Below are 19,377 nucleotides of genomic sequence, written 5' to 3'. Positions count from 1 at the left end.
GGATTGGTGCCAGTTGGAATATTTATTGTTACAAAGATTATGCAAAATATAAAAAAGTAGATTCTGTGTGATATCAGTAGCTTTCTAGCCTTGGGCTGAGGAGATTACAGACAGCTCTTCCTGGGCTCCACCCTCCCCCGCCCCTCCCCCCAACTCCCCCATCCCCTGCCCCTCCCCCCAACCCCCCCATCCCCTACCCCCAACCCACCTACCCTCCCCACCCCACCACCCCCCACACCCAGCATCGCCTCAGCTTTTCCTGTTTCATAGTAGGTGTCCATGTATGAGTCACTTTTTTAAAACGGATACCCATTATATTTCTAAGTTTGAAAATGAGACTTTTCTATGGAAGGCACCTCGCCATGGACTCCTGAACTTGGACTCCTGAACTTGGGGAGGTACATTTAGGGGTCTCGGCAAGCAGAGGATTTTTGTTGTTTTCGGGAGGTTGCTCCAAGATAGAACCCCTCATTCAGAACAGTGTCCCCGCGATAGAATGTAAAGCTTGCCCCTTCTCTGGGGAAACGGGATCGGAATTTTGCCTCAAGTTGATAATTAGCGTGACATGCCAGAAGGACCGATGCTCCGACTGTGTTCCCACCTCCGTCTTTATTTTAAAAGTGAAGTGTGAGGTGGAAACCTGGACAGGAAACAGGGGTAGGTACTGGGGACGGTTTCCTAGGGGGTTTATTTAATGACAACCAGTATTTTCTAATCCCAAACCAGAGGAATGTGTGGGAGGCTGCAATCTCCAGAGCTGGAATGTGAGCCAGCGGACGGGAGCCTGCAGCCGAGGAAGGGACGGCATGGGAAGAGGGCCAGGGCTCCCCTTCCTCAAAATAGTGGCTTCTCCACCAGCATCGGGCTCCCCCTGGGTTGCAGGAGCCGCGAGGGAAGATCAGCGTTTGGTTTTAGATCGCTGATCCACTTTAACCCAGGTCCCGCTGTGCTCTTGGTAATTAGGGTTTTCATGTGGTGCATTTCACTTGCTGTTTGGAATAAGGCAAATGTTTTGGTCTGATTAGCTCACCGAGGTTTAAGAGGAGCTAATAATTCGGCCCAGTTCCAGCCTTGTCCCTGCCCCCCAACCTCCTGGGAGCCCCACTGCCGTCCGCACTTCCTCAGCCCTGTGGGCCTGGCTCCAGCCCACGCAGCGCCCTCCCTACCCCGAGTGGGTTTGAATCGGAGCCCTCAAGACAGGAGGAGGGAAGAGAGCGGGACGGTCCTCCTCCGCCCGTGCAGCCGTCCAAGTACTTTCCTGTGAGAGAGTATTTTCTCTCTCACAACAGCTCCTGGAGGGGGCCGGCCCAGGGCCTTTTCCCCCCAGGGGGCAGAGCCGAACTTTTGACTGGCTAAAGGACCTGCCTGAGGAAAAGGATGCTGCAGACTGGATGCTGTCTGGGATTCTTCCCCCTGCTCCCATGGGAGGGGTGGCACCCCTAGCCGGGCTTGGTGACTGTCACAGCAGGGCCCCCTTGGTGCTATCTCCCAGACATGTTTGGCCTAGGTCAAAGTCGGTACCCCCAAGTTTAGAGGCTGGATTGCAGGTAGGGATGCCTAGTCAGCACCTGGCATGTGAATGGTGTAAGAAAGCAATCCCAGCCCCTAACACAACCACCACCACCCCCCCCACACACACACAGTGTGTGCAACCTGCATGCTGATGCAGAACTGTTACGAAGCCTCAACTCTGGGGGAAGGGGATGCACCCACGGTCAGAGCGTGGTCCTTACAACTCCTGGTCAGGCTGGGACACCCTGCTTCTCTGTGCCCTCTTCTCTTGGGCTTGTCTCTGCCAAGTTCAAATGTGCTTGAGGGCCTTTCCCCAGGTCTTGGGTAGGAGAGCACTCACATGCCTGTGGATGTCTCCTCGGGGCAGGAGCGGGAGGACAGCCCCGTGGAGTACCCGAGGGGAGGGGCCTCAAGTCGACCCACATCTAGTGGCCCTTCTAGGTAGCTTGGAGTTTGGTTCTCGAGTGCCGTCCCCAGACTGAAGGCTTGCAGGACTGAGAGCATCAAGGCCAAGGTCTGGCCCCAGAGTAAGCCTGAGTGGTCTGGGAGCAGTGCCCCGAGGAACTGGGAGCAGGGCCAGTGGTGGCCAGTTGGATTCCCAAGGCGAAAGTGGATCTCAGGACAGGAATAGGCCGGAAGCACCAATCGCTCCACACACACACCCCCATTGGGAGATTCTCCCTCCTCCGCTCAGGAGAATCTTTACTACATAGATTGCTGCTCTTTTTCCTTGCAAATGTGGGTCTGTTGAGTGATGGGTTAAATTGGGCCTTATGGACCAGTGCGGGCACCCTGTCACTCTTCATCACGTGGTATTTATGGGAAATGACATTCCAGGTCCCAGACAAGTGACTCGCAGGCGAGGCTTGTGAACACAGTCTGCTCACCTGCCAGGGCCTTGCTGCCTCCTGCCCTGAAGCACTGAAGTGCGTGTCCGGTGTCAGGGCCGCCTTCCAGGCTGCCGCCCAGCCCAGGCGCAGGGCCCACGGGTCCGCGGGACTGTGCCAGCGTGGGTATTTGACAGGCCATGACAATGCTTCCACCGGGGATGGAGAAGGGTGAGTCCACCAAGCAAGCATCTTTCCTTCCCTGTGTTACTTGATCTTATGCAACGTTACAACAACCCAGTCCGAGTCAGGTAGGGCCACCGGGGGCTACAGGCAGGACAGGGGCCCCGCCACACCTGCGCTTGAGAAAAGATCAGTCTGAGAGAGTGGGTGGGGAAAGAACTGGCAGCAGACTGTTGCTCGGTTTCCAGGGAGGGCGGGGCGGCGGCGTGGGCCGGGATGACGGCGGAGCAGATGGGGAGAAGAGCCAGGGCCTCATAGCTGATGGATCGTGGGGGATACAGGAGGAAAAGCTGAAGTCGGTGTCCGCATGCCTGGTGTTCTTAAAGTGACAGTGAAGAAGTCAGTTGGAGAAAGGAGCCCTGGGGTCTTCCTTTGGGAAACCCTGAAAATGCTGTGAAGACTTCCAAAGGACCGCCATCCCAGCTGGTTGCTCGAGTGTGTTCTTAAAATACCCGATCTTGGCAGAGTGGAGCTCCGTGTAGGAAGGATCACGTGGTGCCTCTCCTTCCGTGTTCAGTCCCCAAAGTGTGGCCTTTATTTTGAAATACGTGGTTTATGCATTTTCACCTAGAGAGGTTTCTTTGTTAATATTTTTCCATTTAAAGGTTTTATACCCTAGAAAATTCCTTGTAAAGGAACCAATAACCCAAAATACTTCTTATATAGCCATGCTGTTACGGGAATTCAAATTATACAGTTAGAAATGATAGGCCGTTGACAGGGACATTTTAATGTGCATATTTCCATCTGAATTATTAAACTGTTGGCTAGTTAATACAAACAAGCCTCCTAGGTTTTCCTTGCTTTTCTCTACTTGTTTTTTTTTTAAGGAAACAATACACAAACCAATACAAAATCCAAACAGTATTAAATCACTCATTTAGGCTCTCAGAAAACTACAATAGTAGGAGGGACACAGTGCAAACATATCATTTAGTGAAATTTTCAGACTTAATCTGAAAACACTTGTCCATATGCATTAGAGCTGATGCCTGTTCTGATCAGAATGTGGCAATAAGCGTAAATGCTTATATTTTACCCTCTCTTGTTAAAACAAAGCAGGGAAGAGTTTCTATGTTTGAAACCTGGGGAATAAAACAAGAGGCCTTTCACCAGGTATAGCGTTCACACTAGTCCAAGGTGCGATTTTCCCTGTCTGAAAATTCCCGAGGTAAGAATTCAGAGTTCATTATCGTTCATGCCGGCGCTGTTTGTATTATCCGGCCTAGAGGGAGGAGGAGCACTGTGAGTCCTGTTTACAGGATGGAAGTAAACATCTCTAGGTCCGCCGTGTGCTCTTTTGTCCCTTGCGGTTGCTGTCCCCCCCATTGGAAGGCTTGTTTCTCCATGTGAAAAGGGAATTTGGAAGGGATCTGAGTCCAGAGTTGATGTCTGAGAGGCTGAAAACCAGTGCTGACCGACCCTGCACCAGCAGCAGCATTTACTTCTGCCAGGAGACTCCCTTCTGTGGTCCCCGCCAGCTTCTCCAGCAAGGGACACCAGTGGGCAGCCTGGGGGGTTGTCCTGGTGGGCAGCACGCACAGCGTCCTGTGGCTCGTGTTGATCTTCCTGCCTCCACAACTGCAAAATCATGATAAAAGGAAATATTTGGGGCTGGGTTTATTTTGGGGAGACAAGTTCCAGTCTGGTTTCTAAAATTAGGAGTTCTGCGGGATGCACGTGGCTTGAGGCATCCTGCCAGAGAACTTTGTCTCGGGGATGTGCCGTTCCCTTGTTTGTCGCCGCTTGCTTGCAAATGTGCGTCTAAACCTCCTCTCAGGTCTGTCCATCTGTGCGGACCCACCGCCGAGGGTAGGAAGGTTCTATTCCAGCTAATCTGGTGGGCTCCCGCCCCCCTGCCCTCACCAGCCTGACCCCTGCTTAGATGAGGATCTGAGCCTGCCTTCTGTCCTTCATACACTGCCAGACAAGCCTTCCAAGAGCTCAGCTCTCATCCTGGCCCTGTCACTCCTCAAAGCATCCCCTGATACCCCCCCACACACTGCCTTCAGGCTAAAGCCTACCCCCCACCCCCACACTCTGGTCTTACTTGGTGGGACATCCTCTGCCACCCACCGGCCACATTGGCCTCCTCATTGCCCCTCAAACACACTGGCTGCTTGCTTGCCTCTGCAACTTTCCATTTTCCCATATAAGTGTCCCTCCATATGCCGCCTGTCTATCCTTCCAGCTCAGCTGCAGTCCCACTTCCCCAGGAGACTGCCCTGCCCGAGGGAAGCCTTGACTGACCTGCATCATCCATCGGTGTCTCTTTTCCTCAGTGCCCAGTGCCGAGGGCACACTCAGGAACCACTCCTGTTTAGCCCTCTCCTTTAGTGTCAGCCTTCCCCTCCTGGAAGCTGCCCTCCCAGCATTGGTTCTTTGTAGAGTGTGTCAAGGGCTGCTGTTACCCTACACTTCTGCCCAAGGCTGGTTGGAGGGGGCGGGGCCTGCATCCCCCCTCCTGCCTGCATCTGCCTTCTTGGGTAGAGTAGGAATGAGTGGGAACACCCAGCAGAGGCCCCCTTCCCTATCCCCCTATCCCGCCCCCCCCCCCACACTTGGTCTGATGCTCTGCTAGTTCTTTCTTGAAATTCTTACTTTTTGAACAAGGGGCCCTGCATTTGCTTTTTGCACTGGGCCCTGCAAAGTATGTATGTGGTCCTGGGAACAGAGCAGGTGCTGACAGGCAGGTAAAGGTGGGAGCCCTACAGAAGGTATGCTGGGGGAGGTATGTGCCGGGGCCAGGGGAGGGTGGGTAACAGAGGGGGAGGAAAGGTGGAGGACATGCATCACCTGTGCAGTTCCTTCCTTGCGGAGGTGATAGTTCTCCAAAGCCAGGAGTGCACCTCAGGTGAGGTGGCTCCGCAGCACCTGACTTGGGCCCTAAGTAGCTTTCTTTAATTCGTCATAAGCCTGCCACAGTTATGGCGCTGTTCCAAGGACTTTCCTAGCTCAATCAGAGGAAAAACCAAGTTCTTCCAGTGACCTGCAGGCCCTCCCTGACCCAGCCCTTCACCGCTGACAGGGACCCTGGCCTGACAGGTAGGTGTGGGAGGGCCCTCTGATCAAGGGAACCCTCTTGGCAGAAGCACAGGGAGTCCAGGCCTCCAGGCCTTGCCTCGTAGACCACAGAGACTCAGGATCGATGATGCACATATCATCACAGCTGATCAGTGGTGAAGCTGACACAGGAATTAAAGATTTACTGACTGACAGACGGGAGCTTTTTGTTTCGTTTCTGGCCTAGCGAACTGTCAGCTCTTTGGGGAGGATAACTGAGGACTCGGAGGCATTATTTGGCGGGTGATTAGTCCTTTTTTCAGTTTTGAACCAGTACTTGGTATGGCCGGATAGAGAGCGGAATGCTCGTAGGGTGACATTTTAATTGCAGAACCAACACAGAAGTGGAATAATCTGAGTGAGCTGACGTGCTGCTTTAACGAGTAATTTTCATTAAATACATTGAAAGAAGCTTGACCCAACCATAAGCATTTTTAGTGCAATTTTGGCTCTTGTCAACAAGAATGAGAAGCAAATGCATTCATTATCTGAGGAATACCTACAGTGCCCAACGTTTGGCCATGGTGGTGGTGGTGAGCCAGGGGGAACAAGCCCCTACACTTGGGTCACTGACCAGCCAGAGGGAGGGAGGGAGATCTCCTGCGGTGCGTGAGTGGACAGGAAAGTACAGGCTTTGCTGTCTTAACAGCCTGAGGACAAATTCCAGTTGCACCGCTTAGCAGCCGTGCATCCTTGGGCAAAGTCTCACTGCTCCACTTTTGACCGCTGACATGCATGGGGGTGATGATCCCTGCGTGAGGTGAGGCTTGTAGAAGGTCAAGCACGTGAACCACCAGCACAGTACGGAAGGCATTCGGTCAGCAAGTCATTGTGGCTTCCGCCAAAGCCACCTTTTTTTTTAATGTGCCCAAAAAAACACACAAACATTTAACATGAAATCCACCCTTTCAATGAATTTCTAAGTGAACAGTCAAGTGTTGTTAACTATATGAACGCTGTTGTGCATCAGATCTCTAGAACTTTTTCATCCCGAGCGACTGAAACGCTGCACCACGGAACAACAAATCCTCGTCCCCCTACTCCGCAGCCCCTGGCAGCCGTCATTGTGCTGTCTGCTTCCTGCTTTAGGTGCCCCACAGAAGCAGAATGGAACAGGACTGGTCCTTTGGTGCCTGGCTGAGTTCATCACTATAATGTGCTCCAGTGTCAACCATGCGTAGCACGTGACAGTATTTTTTCTTTTTTAAGGCTGAATAATGTTCTACTATATAGAGGCCACATTTTCTTTATCCACATTCATCCACTGATGGGCTCTTAGGCTGTTTCCATATCTTGGTCATTTTCAGTAATGGTTCAGTGAACGTGGGAGTGTAGCTGTCTCCTTGCTACGCCGTTTTCAGTTCAGTTTAAGTCTTTAACACGTTTTGTTGATTTTTGTGTATGGGGTACAGTAAGGGTCCAGTTGTATTATTTTGCATGTGAATATCCAGTTTTCAGAAACACCATTTATTGAAGAGGCTATACTTTCTTCACTGTGCCGTCTGGGCTCTCTGGTTCAAGATCATTTGGCTGTGGATGTGTGGGTTTATTTCTGGGCTATCTTGTTCCATTGGTCTATCATCTGTCTTTATGCCAATACCATACTGTTTGGAGCTTTGTAATAAGCTTTGAAGTCAGAAAGTATGAGGCCTACATCTGTTCTTTTTTATCAAGATTGTTTTAGCTGTTAGGGGTCTCTTGTTCCATGTGAATAGTAGGGTTGTTTTTTTCTATTTCTCAAAAAAACAAAAGCCACTGGAATTCTGATAAGGATTACATTGACTTTAGATGGCTTTGGGTTGTGTGGACATTTTTTTTGAAGATTTTTATTTATTTATTTTTAGAGAGGGAAGTGAGGGAGAAAGAGAGAGAGAGAGAAACATCAATGTGCGGTTGCTGGGGGTCATGGCATGCAACCCAGGCATGTGCCCTGACTGGGAATCGAACCTGTGATGCTTTGGTTCAAAGCCCGCGCTCAATCCACTGACCTACTCCAGCCAGGAAAATGTGATTGATTTTTATACTTTGACTTTGTAGCCAACAATTTTGCTGAATTTGTTTATTCGTTTTAATAATTTTTTTGTGGCATCTTTAGGGTTTTTCAACCAATAAGATCATGTACTTTGTAAGTTATGTAAGTGTCTGATTACTAAATTGTACACTTGAAATTAATATAATATTGTATAGCAACTGTAATTGGAAAAAAGATAAGATCATGTCATCTGCCAGTAGAGATAATTTTACATATTCTATGCCAATTTGGATGCCTTTTATCTCTTTTTCTTGCCTACTTGCTCTAGCTAGGGCTTCCAGAACTATGTTGAGTAGAAGTGGTGAGAATGGGTATCCTTGCTTTGTTCCTATTCTTAGAGGAAAAACTTTCAATTTTTCACTTTGAGTATGATGTTAACTATGGGCTTTTCATATGTGGCTTTTCTTATATTGAGGTAATTTTCCTTTATTCCTAGTTTTTTTAGTGTTTTTATCATGAGAGGGTGTTCAATTTTGTCATGCTTTTTCTGCATCCATTGATCCTGTTATCTTTATCTTTCACTCTATGGCTGTGATGTATCACATTCACTGATTTGTATGATCAGCCATCCTTGCATTCCAGGGATAAATCCCACTTGGTGGTGGTGTATGATCCTTTTTCTGTGCTGTTAAATTGATCTTGCAAGTATTTCGTTGAGGATTTTTACATCTACTGTCCTCAGGGATATTGCCCTGAGTATTTCTCTTCTTGCAGTGTCTTTGTCTGGCTTTGGTATCAGGATAATACTGGCCTCGTAAAATCAGTTTGAAGTGTTCCTTCCCCTTTAATGTTTTGGAAGTGTTTGAGAAGGACTGACATGAATTCCTCTTTGAATGCTTGGTAGAATTCTCTCGTGAAGCTACCTGGCCTTGGGCTTTTCTTTGTTGGGTGATACTGGATTACTCATTAGTCTCCTTATTTGTTCTGGGACTCTTCAGATTCTCTATTTCTTCCTGACTCAGGCTGGGTGCACTGGATGTTTCTAGGGATTTCTCCACTTCTTCTAGGCTCCCCAGTGGCACAGCTGTCCCTTCTGATCCTTTGTATTTCTGTGACATCACTTGCAATGTTTCCTCTCTAATGTTTGACTTTATTTGCATCTTCTCTCTTTTTTGTTAATCTAGTCAAGATTTGCCGATTCTGTTGACCTTTTCAAAGAAGCAATTCAATTTCATTGATTTATTTTCTATTCTCTGTTTTATTTCTGCTCTAATCTTTGTCATCTCCTTCCTTCTACTAACTTTGGGCTTAGTTTGCTCTTCCTTTTCTAATTCCTTGAGGTATAAAATTAGGGTGTTAATTTGATATCTTTCTTCTTTTTTAATGTCAACATATTTTTACCACTATAAACTTCCCTCTGTTTTTGCTACATCCTATTAGTTTTTGTGTATTGTTTTCATTTTCATTTGTCTCAAGAGATTTTATAATTTTTCTTGTGATTTCTTTTTTGACCCATTGGTTATTTAAGAGTGTGTTATTTAATTTCCAAACATTTGTGAATTTTCCAGTTTTCCTTCTGCTATTTATCTCTAAGTTCATCCCATCGTGGTCAGAAAAGATACTGGGTCTGATTTCAATCATCGTGAATTTGTTGATTTGTTTTGTGGCCTAATATATGATCTATCCTAGAGAATGTTTAGTGTGAGCTTGAAAAGAATACGTGTTCTGCTGCTGTTGGCTGGAATGTTCTCTGCGTGTCTGTTCGATCCATTTGTGCTGCAGTCTTGCTCCGGTCCTCTATTTCTTTGTCCTCTATGATGTTCTGCTCACAAACGAAAGTGGGTTATTGAAATATCCCATTACTCATTACTGGGTTGTTCTTTCTCCCTTCCCCGCTGTCCATGTTTGCTCCATATATTTGTGTGCTCTGATGTTGGGTGTATATGTATATATTTATCATTGTTATGTCTTCCTGGTGCATTGACCCTTTTCCATTAGGTAACATTTTTCTCTGCCTGTTGTGACAGCTTTTGACATAAAGTTTGTTTTCTCTAATGTAAGTACTGCTGCTCTCCTTCCTTGGCTCACATTCGCATGGGGTATCTTTTTCCTATCCTTTCACTTTCAGCCTATGCGTCTTAAATTTAAGGTTTACATTTAAATTTAGATGCTGTCTTGCAGACAGCCTATAATTGAATCTTATTTTGTATCCATTCAGGCTCCTTATGTCTTCTGATTGGTGATTTTAATCTATTTAAATTTATAGTGATTATGGATGGAGAGAAACTTACTATTGCATTTGAATTGTTTTCTGCCTGTCTTATCACAGGTTTGCCCCTCTTTTCCATTCTAGCTGTCTTCCTTTGTGGTTTGTTGATATTTGTGGTTGCATAATTTTATTCTGCTCATTTTCTGATGTATCTGCTGTAGGTATTTTATTTGAGGTTTCCATGGGACTTACATAAAACATCTTATAGTTATGACAGTCTATTCTAACCTGATAACCAAGGCCACTTTTAATCTTGGCAGTTTTTAGTAATAAGGTACAACAAATGGTGTTTTTTTTTACTTTTTCATTTTAACCTTCCTTTAATTACTTTAATGGAATTAGCTATAATGAGTCTATGTATATTTTATGAGCCTAATGTAACTAAATCCCAATGGTATTTTTTGAAAACTTGATAAAGTGATTCTGACATTCACTTGGAAGCATAAAAGGTTAGACTATCCAAAAATTTTTTGAAAAAAATAGCAAAGGGGAACTGGTCTATTAAATATAAAACAATAAATCTGTAGTAGCAAAGCTGTGTGCTACTGGCATAAGCAGAAGAGTGGAGTGGAGGGGAGTGGAATGCCCAAATTAGGATATGAGGATGGATTGTTCAATAAATATTATTAAGATATTGGTTTACTCTTTTGGGGGGAAATAATAGATTCATATATCCTACTATGTAGCAGAATAAACTCCAAACAGATAAAATATTTACTTTAAGAGATACTTACTTTAAACTGAAAAAGACCTACAAGAAAAATATGAAAAAATAAAGTATATCATATTAGGGTGGGAAGAATTATTAAGAAAAGATTATTATATTTGACTTCCTAAAAACTTAAAATTTCTGTTTATCCAGAACCGTTATAAACAAAAGTAAATACTCAAAACAAACTGAGACAATTTCTAACATACAGAACAGTGCAAGGATTTTGTTTCTAATATATGACAAAGGAACCCTTAAAAATCAAAAGACAAAATAGAAACATAGGCAAAAAAAATGTATAAGCACATTCTCAAAAGAAGCAACAGAAATGGGCAGAAAGCACACCAGAGACTGTGGAACTTGAGTGGCAGTCAAAGAAATGCAAATGAAAGCAACAAGGAGTTGCCACTTTTACCTTTCAGATTGTCAAAGGCTGTTTTCAGATTGTCAAAGACTGTTTAAAGTCCCAGTGTTGGCACAGCCATGGTGAAACACCCCATGGGTGGGAGTGCACATCAGCCCAGCCTCTCTGAATGACAGATAGTCCATAAGTATCAAGAGGCTTGACATTTTTTTGAAAGACTTTGGTCTCAGCAATTACTTTTCTCAGATTTTCTTCTAAGGGAATCATTAGACATGCACATAAAATTATGGACACTATGCTCACTGCAGTATTATTTTTGACGTTTTTACTCTTTACTTATTATAATGTATAATACATGATACAGAGTTACTATTTTAATACATAATACAAAATTCAAAGAATACAAAAGTGAATAGAGTGAAAACTAATTTCCCCTCCCACCCAGTTCTGTCCTCCGTTTCTCTCCTGTGAAGAAGCAACCCGTTATTTATAAATCTTTCCAGAGATACTCTTTACACATATAAGAACATACACACCCTCGTGCTTATTATTTTGTTGACTTGTTGAAGTTGGTGGTTGGAGGTTGATAGCGGTATGCTGTATGTACCATTTGCGTGTGCTTTCCTCACTTAACATGTCTGAGAAGGAGCTCCATCATTGTAGGCAACACAGTGCAGAGGTCAAGAGCACGCTACTTGGGTTTGAACAAACTCTACTACTTATTAGGCAAGTTTCTTAACTTCTCTGCACCTTAATTTCCTCAGTTATAAAATGAATATAATAACAATCCTTACCTCATAAGATTACTGAAAGGATTAAATGGGTTTATGTATATCATGTGCATAAAACGGCACCTGGCACACCTTATTTATGATAAGTGTTGCTATCATCTGTACAGATGGAGCCGCAGCCTTCTTGTTAATGGCTGTGTACTATTCCACCCAGAGATATACTATATTTTGCCCCATATTGATGGACAACTAGATTATTCTCAGCGTTGCTGTTATAAATGAATTGCAGTCATTGTTATAAAACATGTTTCTAAAGGAAACAACATAAATGTCCAAAGTTAGTTTAAATATGGCACAATGTTCATCCATACTGTGAAATACAATACAAACAATCACAATTAGGTTGTAGACTCCAGTCAAGATGGCACAGGCAGACATGGCTTGCCTCTTCATACAACCACATCAAAATTATAACTAAAATATAGAACAACCATCACTCAGAACTGTCAGAAATCCAGGTGAATAGAAGTCTCACAACTATGGAATTAAAGAAACCACACCCATCCAGGCTGGCAGGAGGGACGCAGACACGGAACAGGATGGTCCCACACCCGTGTGTGGTAGATAAAAATTCAGGAGGGATATCTCAGGAGCGAGGAGTCCCAGCCCCACACCGGGCTCTCTAGCCCAGGGTTCCAGTGCCAGCAGATAAGCCCCCACAACTTCTGGCTACAAAAACCAGTGGGGATTGAGTCAGTGGAAGAAACTTCTGGAGTCCCAAGCAGTTCCTCTTAAAGAACCCACACACAGATTCACCTACTGAGGCTCACTCTCTCTGGGCTCCAGCACTGGGGTGGCAGCTTGAAAGGCACCAGTGGCAAACTGGGAGAAACTGATGTGTCTGGCTTCAATGAGAGCAGAGGCCATTGTCCCTTTTCTAAACCCTCCCCCCACAGAGCCAGCAAGCTGGTGCCATATCTGAGACTTCATCAACCTGGCTAACACTGTTTGACCCACCTTGGAGACCCCCAGAGACCCAAACTCACCTAACTTATAGACCCACCCAAGCTGCTTTTCCATAGGAATGGCCAGTCTCAGCACATGCTACTCAACTTCCTAAATTCTCTCAAATAAGCAACAGCTGGCCTCAGTGAGTCCCATGCCTGGCACTAACAGCAGTTGGCCTAGATTCACAGCTTGGCTTCACCTGGGAATCTCCAAGCCCAGCATGAGTAACAACCACCTCAGATTGCTTTATATCTCAGGCAAGGTGGCCCAGGGCAAAACACAGGTGGGGACTGACCTTGGCCTGCACCACCCAGGAAACCCCAGAGCCAGCACACCCAGTGGACAGCTACAGACCATGTCAGAGCACTACCACCCTGCTCCTGCACAGCTGATCCCCCACAGAGGGTGGAGGTTGGTGGCCAGTGGTCACAGCCAGTCCCTATAGCTGACTGACCTGGGTAAAGCCCTCCCATTGATCTGCCAACAGCAACCAAGGCTCAACTACAAGAGGAGAGTGTACTCACACCACCCACACGAAGGGCACACCATGAGTACCCAGCTTGGGTGATAGAGGAGGCTGTGCCACTGGACCCCTACGGGATACCTACTACATGAGGCTACACTACCAAGACACAGATTCAAAGCAACTTTACCTCATACATAGAAACAAACACAGGGAGTCCAGCAAAATGAGGAGACAAAGAAACAGGGCCCAAATGAAAGAACTGATCAATATTCCAGAAAAAGAACTAAGCGAAGTGGAGATAAGCAATCTATTAGATGCAAAGTTCAAAACACTGTTTATAAGGATGCTCAGGGAACTTAGCGAGGACCTCAGCAACATAAAAAAGATCCAGTCAGAAACAAAGGATATGCTCATTGAAATAAAGAACAATTTACCAGGAAACCACAGTCAAATGGATAAAGCCAAGCATCAAACCAATGATTCTGAAAATAAGGAAGAAAAAAAACAACCACTCAGAACAACAAGAAGAGAAAATAATCCAAAAAATGAGGATAGTGTAAGCAGCCTCTGGGACAACTTCAAGAGGTCCAACATTCACATCACAGGGGTGCCAGAAGGAGGAAAGAAAGAGCAAGAACTTGGAAATCTATCTAAAAACATAATGAAAGAAAACTTCCCTAATTTGGTGAAGGAAATAGGCATGCAAGTCCAGGAAGCACAGAGAGTCCCGATTATGATGGGACTGCAAAGAGGCCCACCCCAAGATGCATCATAATTAAAATGCCAAAGGTAAACAATAAAGAGAGAATCTTATAAGCAGCAGGAGAAAAGAGGTTAGTTACCCATAAGGGAATTCCCATAAAACTGTCAGCTGATTTCTGAAAAGAAACTTTGCAGGCTAGAGAGGATTAGCAAGAAATATTCAAAGTCATGAAAAGCAGGGACCTACAGCCAAGATTGCCCTACCCAGCAAAGCTATCATTTAGAATCAAAGGGGATCTAAATAGCTACCTAAATGAGAAGAAGCTAAAGGAGTTCATCATCACCAAACCATTATTATATGAAATGTTAAAGGGACTTTTTTAGGAAAAAGAAGATGAATAAAACTATGAACAATAAAGTGGCAATAAATACATATCTATCAACAATTGAATCCAAAGAAACAAACTAAGCAAACAAGAAGAACAGGGACAGAATCATGGATACAGAGAGCGTTTTGATGGTTGCCAGATGGGAGGGGGTGGGGAAGAATGGGTGAAGAGATGAGGGGATTAAGAAGTGCAAATAGGTAGTCACAGAATAGCCATGGGGATACAAAGTACAGTGTAGGAAATGGAGTAACCAAAGAGCTTGTATGAATGACCCATGGATACGAACAATAGTTCGAGGATTGCCTGAGGGGTGGGGGGCTGCCGGGGGGGGGGGGGAGCAGAAAGAACAAAATCAGGACAACTATAATAGCATAATCAACAAAATATGATTTAAAAAATAATAAATAAACTTACATTTTGAATTTTAAAAAATTAGGTTGTCGAAAGATATCTGGTGATTTATAAAAATGTTGCCATATATTTTATTAAGTAGAAACATTTTTAATATTTACTCAGCTTTTTTCAATATATTGAGAAAATGATAGAAAAGGGTAAAAAAAATAATAATAATCAACCTCGCCTTGTAATCCAGAGATTTCCATGCTTACTTAACGTATTAGTGAATTTTACATAATCTCTCCTCCTGAAAGCCTGCACTAATTATTTGATAGGAAGCAGGGGTTGCCATCTTCGCTACAGATGGCATGGAGCTGTAATGTAGGTGCTGCAGAGGGGGTCGGCCACATGGGGATGCAGAGAGGAGGGAAGCTTGCTGTGGGCCAGAGGCCTCCCTGGGAAAGGAGTGCTGCTGGAGCTGAGCTCTTGCTCGAAGAATCGCAGTAATTTGTCTTAAAATATCTTTCATTTTCATTGTTCTGTGTTTCCTTTCATGCATTCACTTTTGTTTTTTAAGATTTCATTTATTTATTTTTAGAGAGGGGAAGGGAGGGAGAAAGAGAGGGAGAGAAACATCCATGTGTGGTTGTCTCTCGTGCGCCCCCTACTGGGGACCTGGCCTGAAACCCAAGCATGTGCCCTGGACGGGGATTTGAACTAGCAACCCTTTGGTTCGCAGGCCGGCACTCGATCCACTGAGCCACACCAGCCAGGGCTACATTCATTCATTCAATAAACATCTATTATGATAGGCACATTTCTAGGCCTCAGGGATGTGGACATAAACAAGATAGGTCCCATGCCTGTGTCCCTGGAGCCTACCTTTCAGAGCTTGTCCAGAAGCACATTTCAGAGTTACAGACACAGGACACGCACAGTGTCTGAGACGCTTCCCCTGAGAATGCCCACAAACACTGCCGCATGTGTCTTCATAATGGTCATTTCTCAGGGCAGCACAGTATTCTCCCCAGTTGCTATGTGCTGATTGAATTAACTGTGTCTGCTCTCTCAGACATTCAGATCGTTCGGTCTTTGACACGTCACTGGTCTGCTTTTCAAATGCGTTGTTCCAGTTTGCAGAGCTACCAGCAACGTGTGAATGAATGGGCCTGTGCCATCAGAACCTTACCACCATCGGCTCTATGTTTTTATTTTTATCATTTCTGTTCATTTACTAGGTGCAACACTGGTGTCATTGTTTAAACATCCATTTGTTGGATTACTGTTAAATTTTAACCTTCCCTTCCTCCGAAGTACATTATCTGTTTAAATCCTTTGTTCCATTAACTTACTTTGGCTCTCGCTGTGACAAACAGACTCTGTATAGAGATAGTTAAGAACTCAGATTGTAGGCTTGCACAGACCTGGTGTATATCCAGCCCTGCTACTTAGGAGTTGTGTGACCTTGAGCACAAAGGTCTGGGGAAGTGCTAACATGAGGAAGGGCATTCCCATAAGAGGGGCTGTCCTAGGAGGCTTGAGTCACAAAGAGTCTGGTGGCCTGGGTACATTCAGGGTACAGTGGGACAACCACTGTGTCTGGCTTCATCTCATAGGGCTGCTGTAACTATCATGGGATCATTTTGTTTTCAAAAATATAAAATTTGCAGTGAAGGCAGGTGGCACAAAGCCTCCTACTCAGAATTTTGCCCTAGAAATAACCCCCCAACCCAGAGGGTGCTGGGGAAAGGCCAGGAGGGTTGTGGGATGGCTGGGAGCCTCACGGTCAGGCTGCGCAGGCTTTGAACCCCTTGCTGCAGTCATATGTACTCCGAGCCTCTGTCTTCCCATCAGAAAGATGGTCATATTAGCACTGCACACTGTGGAGGCCAGAGAGGGTTTCTGTCAAGAGCCTAGCACAGGCCAAGCACTCAACTAATGTGGGCTGTTATGAGCCAACAGTGTACTGGGGAACCACGTCCTATCACAGGGGGTGGAGCGATGAGAGGGAAATTTCTTCTGCTCAGCCTCCAGCCAGCAGCCCTGCTCCTCCCCTTGATTCTCCTTGCTGGAGGGGCCTCGGCTGCGGTGGGAAAACGGGCTTTCGGAGGTGTGTTTCTTTCATCGAGCCTTGGGTGGCATTCCCTGGGGAAGCGCATCCCTCAGAAATAGAATAGGGACTGGCTGGACATCTCACCAAGGGACTCTTGGTGCCTAAGCCCTTTTTCTAGGAGAAAAGGATGTTTGGATTCTCAGCAGCTACATCTGCTTTTGAACTGTGTGTATAGCCTGTGCCCTGGCTGACCCCTCCCTCAGCACCCCCCTTCTACTCAAACAGAGGAAAGCTGTGGTTGTTGGCCACTCTTTCGGGGTGGGAAAGGAATGTAATGTATGCATAGACTGCCCAGAACTTCCTGTTAGACACCCATTGCGAACCACCGCCCTGGGATGCATTCCAGAGATTGCAGCCCAGCTCCAGAAGAGAAGAAATGGTGCATTCATTTAAACGCTGGCCCTCGGGAGGGAACTCCCCCTCCTCCCATAAAAAAGGTATTTAGCTTATTCCATAGTAACGTGGTTGTGAATTGAGCTGTATGGTGTCCTCAGGGTTGTAAAGTTCTCTGACGTCTCCACGTTCGAATGTCCCTGTCTTGGGAAACTCCCATGTGCAGTTTCGCAGCCTTAACAGGGCCACGAAGGAGGCTTGGAACAGGACGTATTTTTATTTGTAATGTTCTGCTGTAAATACTCGGGTGATATAAATCTGCCGTGGAACACCTTTCTTAATTCTGCTCTCGTGACAAGAAAGAAGCTGGTTTGGAGAGCAGGTTTTGGTGCTTTTGGCACATTAGCAGTAGACTTGGTGCGAGAAGCCACTTTTCTCCTAGAAATTCTGACACTAGGTGTCTGATCCCTGTGCCGGCACATAGGCTGGCTTGACACCATGGAAATTAAAGGCAGATCTTCTTCGTTTTCTGTCGCTGTCAAGATGCAGTTTCTTTACCTGGGAAGAAACTTGAATGGCTGAGGATGGACTCATAGTGAGCAGCAAACGTTCCCACCGCTGGGCCCAGCTACTCTGATCTTTATCCCGAACTGCTCCTTGGGGTGTGTAGAGATATCTGTGCGGTGCTGGGAGTGCTAGGGCAGATCAGAGATCAGGACAGATGGGTGGGGTGCTCCCAAAGGTGAGTCTGCAAAGGTCTGAACTGGTGTAGACCCCAGAGGTTTGGGTCCTGAAGCCTCCCCACACCCGAAATCCAAACCAGGTCAGAACACAAGAACTGTAAAAGGGTAGTGATTGCCGGCTTGGGCACCTACCACACTAATTAAAGAAACACTGGCTGTTTGGGGTCAACATTTCAGTTTCTGGGTGTAGAAGGGAATCAGTTAGGTCAGGATGTATGAGTCGAAACGCCCCCTCTCAGCCTGCATGTACCAGCCGGTTGTGCATTCAGTTGTGCCTCCCACGTTGGCATAAACATGGGTTGACAGCTCCACAGACCGGTCTTCCTGTCCCACCGAAGGACCAGACCCCACTGTCAGCCTTGGGGGACTTCCCCTGGGCATGCAGCCTTTCCAATCACAGCACTTTCTTTCTACCTGTATTTCATGTGATTCCCTACAAAAGGCTGGAGTCCTAGGGTTCATTTTAAGCTTTACATGTGGAGTGTTTTTTATTTGTTTACTTTCTATTATTGTTTTTGTTGTTGTTGATGTTGTTGTTGTTATCCAAAGAAACCTTCACTGGCTAGGTGAAGTTCTAAAGAGCCACTGTAAGTTCTATGTTTAGAATTTGCGTAAAGAAAACCAAAAGGGGCCTCTCTGTGTGTTTTCTCACAAAGCCGGGCAGTTTTTGTGAGGACCGTTGTCTGGATAGAAGCTGACTTCTGCGTGGTCACACGGCACTGGGTCTGAACCGGTCCTGATTTTCTGTTGCTGTGCTTCAAGCTGCTGGTAGATTTTTTTTTCTCTTACACAAACGTGCATGCTTTTGCTGCATCCCCTGTGGGGTAGGTAGTATGATACCCGTGTCACTAGTGTGGCTTAGTCAGAGGAAGCCACACCGGCAAGCAAATAGCAGGGCTGGGACTTGAACCCAAATGTAATTCCAAAGCTCATTTTCTTTCCACAGAACTTGTACTTAAGGTCAATTTTTAAATAAGAAATCCCCGTTCAGGCTCTTTATACAAAATGGTCCCCGTGTCTAATTTGCAAATGCCCTGACAATCTTTGATGCCAATCGATAGCCTGCATTAGCCACAGTTTAAAACATGAAGTCAGCAGTTCCGGGTACAGAAGGGAGACAGTGACATTCGTACCATTGATCATGTCACTCCCCATTTTTATAGACTCAAACCCAAACTCGTAACCCCCACCTGACAGCCCTTGCCACTTCTATTTGGTCCCTCAAACAAATATTGCATGCCCTCTCTCTCGCCTGAGACCCTTTACACATTGCCATTTCCCCCACTTCCCTGTACCCTCTGGCAACGGTATGACACGCTCAGCCCGGGTCTTTCCATGCTGCATAGCCGAGGAGCTTACGTTTCAGGGATGAACCTTCCTGTTGCAGATAACATCACCCTAGTTCAGAGTGGCTCAACAGAAAGAGCGGATTTATTCTCTTACGCAACTGAAAGTTCCAGAAGGGTCTGGTTTTCATGGACCGAGCCCTCAGATGATACTGTCAGAGATCTGACCCTGTCTGTGTCTCAGCCCCCTTTTCCGCGGTGTTGCCTTCATGCTCAAGTAGGAGCTCTTCACTCCGTGGCAAAGATGGTCA

At 45.9% G+C, this 19,377-nt stretch overlaps 1 protein-coding gene across 3 annotated transcripts in view; it reads left to right on the top strand.

Annotated features, from left to right (window-relative positions):
- The window catches only part of CTDSPL (CTD small phosphatase like), a 116,364-nt gene that overhangs the window by 57,565 nt on the left and 39,422 nt on the right, over positions 1-19,377 (top strand). The window lies entirely within an intron of this gene.

This window comes from Phyllostomus discolor, chromosome 7 (assembly GCF_004126475.2).
Source record: "Phyllostomus discolor isolate MPI-MPIP mPhyDis1 chromosome 7, mPhyDis1.pri.v3, whole genome shotgun sequence".
In the NCBI taxonomy this organism is placed as follows: Eukaryota; Metazoa; Chordata; class Mammalia; order Chiroptera; family Phyllostomidae; genus Phyllostomus; species Phyllostomus discolor.
Note: the sequence above shows the minus strand (reverse complement) of the source record. Positions and strands in the feature narration are given on the sequence as shown.